The sequence below is a fragment of the Nicotiana tabacum genome, chromosome 9 (assembly GCF_000715075.1).
Source record: "Nicotiana tabacum cultivar K326 chromosome 9, ASM71507v2, whole genome shotgun sequence".
Lineage (NCBI taxonomy): Eukaryota > Viridiplantae > Streptophyta > Magnoliopsida > Solanales > Solanaceae > Nicotiana > Nicotiana tabacum.
Window position 1 is genome coordinate 26913115 of NC_134088.1, and position 6000 is coordinate 26919114.

Genomic DNA, 6000 nt, shown 5'->3' on the forward strand with positions numbered 1-6000 from the left:
TTTCGAAGGTTTATTTGATGATTTTTTACTTGCGAGTATGGATGGTTTTAATCCCGCGATATTTGGGAGTAATTTGGAATACTTGGTTCCTAACTAAAGGCTTAAAGTTGGAAAAGTTGATCAAAGTCAATATTCTTGGTAAACGATCTCGGATCGGTTGTTTAAAGGTTGCTATGTGTTCGTTTGATGATTTTGAACTTGCACATAAATTTAATTTTGGATGTTCGTTGAAGGTTTTGATCTTATTTGTCGATAGCTCTCAATTTGAAGGATTTTAGAGTTCCTAAGTTTAACTCAAAGTTAACTTTGATATTATTGGGTTTCGATTAATGTTCTGAGCCTCTGAGTAGGTCCGTACAGGTAATTTGGACTTGTGTACATAGTTTGTGGAATGACTCGATCGATCGTTTTAAGCTCTAGCATCATGTTCAATGGTTTAAGGTCTCGATTAGCTTCACATTGTTTATTATGACTTGCGTGTATGATCAATTTTGATTTTCGTGCATTTCAGAGTTGATATGAAAGGATGACTCTCATTTTAAAAGCTTAAGTGGTAAGAATGACCAGAGTTTGACTTTTGTGTAGACGACTCCGAAATGGTATTTTGATGATTATGATTTTGGACTTAGCTATATGTCCGAATTTGGATTTGGAGGTCCGTAGATTGATTTGATACTTTTTGCGAAAGTTGGAAAGTTGAAGGTTGGAAAGATGAGAGGTTTGATTCCGGGAGTTGGTATAGCTTCGTTGTGTCATTTAGGACTTGCATGAAAAATTTAAGGTCATTCTGAGTTGATTTGATATGATTTGGCACGAGTTATAGAAATTGAAAGTTCATTAGTCTATTAGGCTTGAATTGAGGTGCGATTCGTAGTTTTGATAATGTTTGATGTGATTTGAGTCTCGACCAGTTCCGCGTTATGTTATGGAACTTGTTGGTATATCCGAACGGGGTCTTAGGGACCCCGGTTATGTTTTAGATGAGTTTCGGGCCATTTTGCCCAAGGTTGGAGTTACTGGTTTTCTGGTGTTTGTTGTTTGCGATCACGAGGATTCAACTGCAATCACGCAGTGATTATTGAATGTAACGACCCGACATGTTGTTTTGAGCATTTGCATTCTGTTCAGCTGTTTGAAGTCTTGAGTAGTTTCATATGATGTATTATGACTTGTATGGATCGTCAGTTTTGGTTTTCAAATGATTCAGGATTTGATTTGGAAAGATGATTCTCAACTAGGGAGTTTAAAGTTGGAAGAGTTGATGGTTCCGTTAGGTCCGGATAGTGATTTTGGACTTGGGCATATGCCCAGATTTCCATGTCGATGTTTTTAAAGTGTTTAAGCGCTATTTGGAAAAAGTTGGAAATATGAAGTTTTGAAATATTTATAAGTTTGACCGAGAGTTGACTTTGATTATATCGGGTACGAATTATGGTTTCGGGAGTTGGAATAGGTTCGTTGTGTCGTTTGAAACTTGTGTGCAAAATTTGAGGTCATTCTGAGTTGATTTGATATGGTTCGGCACGAGTTTTGGAAGTTTAAAGTTCATTAAGTTTTATTCAGGGAGATATTCGTGGTTTTGATGTTGTTATATGTGATTTGAGGCTTCTAGTAGGTCTGTGTTATATTTTCGGACTTGTTAGTATGTTCGGACGGTATCCCCGGGGCTCGGGTTTGTTTCGGACGAGTTCAGATCATCTTTAGAACATGTTGGTTATGCTCGTTTGGCTGAGACCTAGCGTGACCGCCCCTGCGGAACTTTGGGCACAGGCACAGAGCCGCAAGAGCGGCTATGCTGGCATAGAAGCACATTTTAGGCGGGCCAGGTATGTCCGCAAATGCGGAGGATAGGTCGCATCTGCGGAACAACAGAAACGGAAGGTGAAACATAGAAATAGAAGGGTTGCCTAGGTAGGAGTTATCGCAGATGCAGATGTTTGGCGTATCTGTGGGAGCGCAGATGCGATCGATGTTGCGCAGGAGCGGGAAGGCAGGCTGGGCGAGAGATTTGCACAAGCGGAAGGTGCATCGCACCTGCGATGTCCCAGAAGCGGAGAACAGTCTGCATGTGCAAGTGGTCGTGGCCTGAGTGTTTTACTGTAGAAGCGGAGGTTGGGTCACAAAAGAGACACCGCATAAGCGGCTCTTGGACCGCACGTGCAGAACTGTTGGCAGACTCTATTTATTGTGAGTGTTGCTCATTTGATCCCATTTTTTAGAATTGGAGCGCGATTTTTGGACAATTTTGGAAGCGATTTTCACCACATGGATTGCGGTAATTATTTTCTACTCGGTTTTGATTATATTTCATGAATCTATCTTCGATTTTTGCATTTGAATTATGAATTTTCAAGAGAAATTGGGGGGTTTTGTCTAAACTTTTCTAAAGTAAATTTTGGAGTTTTGAACATCGATTCAGAGGTGGATTTGAGTGAAATTAGTATGGTTGGACTCGTAATTGAACGAGTTATTGGATTTTGTGAGTTTTGCCGGGTTTCGAGGTGTGGGCCTGGATTTGACCTTTTGGTTGACTTTGAGTAAATGTGTAAAGATTCGACCTTTATCATTTGGGATTGTTTTCTTAGGCATTAGTTGATATTTTTGAGTTGCTTTTGGAGGTTGATACGTGCGGGATGGCATTTCTAGAATATTGTTTGGCTTGCTTTGTATTGAATTTGTCTTGTTAGAGGTAAGTGACATTTCTAAACTTGGGATTGAGGGTAATTACCTTGGGAACCATGTTATTTGTGATGTGTTGAGGTTACACACATGCTAGGTGACGGGCGTGTGGGCGTGCACCGGGGTAATCATGACTCAAGTTGACTTTTGGACTATTATCAGACTTGTTCTACTATCACATCCTGGTATATCTATGTTTTCCCCAACTTGTTTGATTATCTAAGTTGTAATTTATGTTAGAAATCATGTTTAAACTATGTGTTTATTCGACTGAGACATAATGAGGCCATTTCTGTTGTTTTGAGATATCGAATTTAACTATAATTATACACTTAGTCATGGTTCTTCATTTGCATATCATATCTCAGTCCATGTTCATCATTCATCGCTATATCATATGTTATCACTGTTTTTCCATAAATGTTGGGCTGAGTGTTACGAGATTGTGAGCCCTTGAGACTTGATAGGTTGATGATTGAAAACCAACTCGGATCAGAGTTTGGATGGTTCTATTAGGATCGGAGTCTTAGAAGCTCATGACTTGTACTACCAATCCTTGAGAATTTGTATAGAAAGCTTAGTTGTTTTATTTATTGATTCTTATTATCCTATTTGTGTTTTGTTGTCTATCATTTGGCTTACCTAGTAGGTTGCATTAGGAGCCATCACGACTAGCTTGATTTTGGGTCGTGATAAGTTTGTATCAGAACTCTAGGTTCATAGGTTCTACGAGTCATGAACAAGTGTCTAGTAGAGCCTTGCAGATCTATATGATGACGTCCATACGTATTTTCGAGATGCTACAGGGCATTTAAGATGAACTTACCATCTTTCTTTCCTTATCATGCGACATTGATTCAGTTTGAAATGTACCTCTTTAAATTCCTTCCAATCACTCGTACGTGTATTTGAGAACTCAGTATCGGCTGTGCGTCAATGGCTTGTGGATTCCATGGATGAGATGTGAGATGTGTTTGCTATATTTTGGTGATGCGCCAGTCTGGAGGACTTGAGTCCAGGTTTGACCATAGCTTGGGCTTGGTGGTTCCAGTTATGTGAGCATGTGCTTTTGGATTATATGTTCGGTTATGCGAGCGTGGTAGATGGATCAGTGAGTGGTTGAATGGCTATATACTGAGTATAAGGTGACAGCAGGATGTGTTCAAGTGTCTTTGATATGACGAGAAGGGTTGTTTGGGATGTGAAAAGGACTATTGGATGCTTGATTTCTATCTTGATGTGTTGTACGATCTCGAGTTATGACCGTGTTGAGGGACCTTTCATGTTTTTCAATTATGGGATGAAGTGGATTCTTATGTCTTGTTGACGAGTTTAAACTCAGGAAGATTAAGTGACTGCATGCTGGTTGTGGCCATGGTAGGGCGTAGTGAAATGCCAATTTGAGGCTAAGCATATGGGTTATCTCCTGCGGAGTGGTCTACGAATGTGTGATCCTTATGATGTTGTGTGGAGAGTTTCTTTCTACTAGTGGGTTATATATGTTGCGATTTGAGTTTAGATCGATTGAGAAAGTCTACTTGACTGTCATGAGGATGAATGCGAGCTTAGAAGATAATTTGAGGTATTTCATGGTTCGTGTTGCATGAGCTTATGATGAATTTAGTTTAATCTCAGTGCGGGATTATGGAAGTAATAGAGTATGGTTATTGTTGGATATTGGATATTTTGTTATATTTCTTTAAACCAAGTGGGTGAGTCTACTATTGACGATTTTATTGCATGATTATACGATTTTATGTGTTGTATTGGTTTCGGTCAGAGGAATACTTGTGGATCGGATATGACTTGCAGAGGTTGGTTTTGAGGGTGACTTATGCAAGGAAATTTCTGGATGCGTGATGCATTACACCTTATGGATATATGGGAGTCTTGGAATGGTTTAGGTTTGTTGTTCGTGATGGATGTAATGTACTAATAAAAGAGATTCACTCGGTTGCTTAGAAGTGTCGATTACTTCTTTGGGTGTTGGTGTGCTAATGGAGCACATGTCGTTCGGCTCGTTTGGGCGGTGCATTTGAGATTTGAATGGGATTAATAACTCTCTAGAAGGTTCTAAGGAGTTCACGATTCATATGTAGCATTTGGGGATTTATCTGTATTTGTATATGGCTAAGAGTTGAGATTTGCATTAGATGGTGCCGAGACTTGCGGTATTTCTGTATCATTAATGACTCTACATTTCAACATTTGAGAGGTTAAAGAAATGGCTTTAGATTCACAAAAGGTCACTTTAGAGTGGCTATCTCGGGTGCGTTATTATGAATGCTTAAAAGGGAATACAATGGCTTTTGGGTTTTATGGTGATGTGGTTTCATGATAGGGTATCGTGTGGCGAGTTTTGGTTGAGGAGCATGGTATTATGGCAAGGAAAAGTGTTAACTTAAAGGAAATTCAGAAGAAACTCGAAGGAAATAGGACAACTTTGTAGTGGGTTGGATCAGTATGGTAATGGTAAGCTTGGTTCTTTGGGTTCTTATGATGTGGTGAGTCCATACAGGTGTTTTATGGTAATATTCTTGGGTTGGAGACTTGTATGACTTGTTTTTTTTAGAGGGATTTAGTTCTGATGGCTTGGTTGTGTGCAAGTGGGCTTCGTAGAGTTCTCGATAATTTTTACTACGACTTGAGAAAGATATTTTCTTCCGGCATGAGGAGTATGTTGCGTATTGTAATTTTCTCCTGGATGGGAACAAGTGAAAATTTTCTAGCTAATTGAGTATGTATTCTGCTTGTGACTTGGAGTTGATAATGGTATTCTCGTGTTTTCATATGATGGCATGATAGATGCGGTGCGTCGTGTTGGACTGAGATTTGCAAGTATAAGATCGCAATTTAGTTTTGAAGGAAAGGTCAGGAATTCTTAGGCTGCATGGACGGTTCCAGATGTTTAGATGAATGCTAGTACTACTTAGTATTACTTAAGAAGGGCACGCATTTCAGAAGGTATTACCTAATGATGTTCAGATTTTTCTATGTGGCACGAAAGAATTTTGGAAGTATTTATTGTGGAATAATTGTGTATGAAGGATGTGCCAGTCACTTGAGTGGTCGAGTTGGGATCGGATGTGGTGATTCTGGTATTTTAGGGATTTGGAGACTGGGAGCTCACAGAGGCAAATTGTTCCTTGGTTGCGGATTGTGAAGGTATGGCCAAATTTATACACCTAATAGTATGTGGTATGGTTAGGTCATTGTGGAATTTTGGAGGGTTATTTATCTATCTGTGGATGATCGGACTTAATTTGGGGCCCCATGTGCAGGCCCAATGAGGAGGTGTATTTTTGTCACACCCCAAACTCA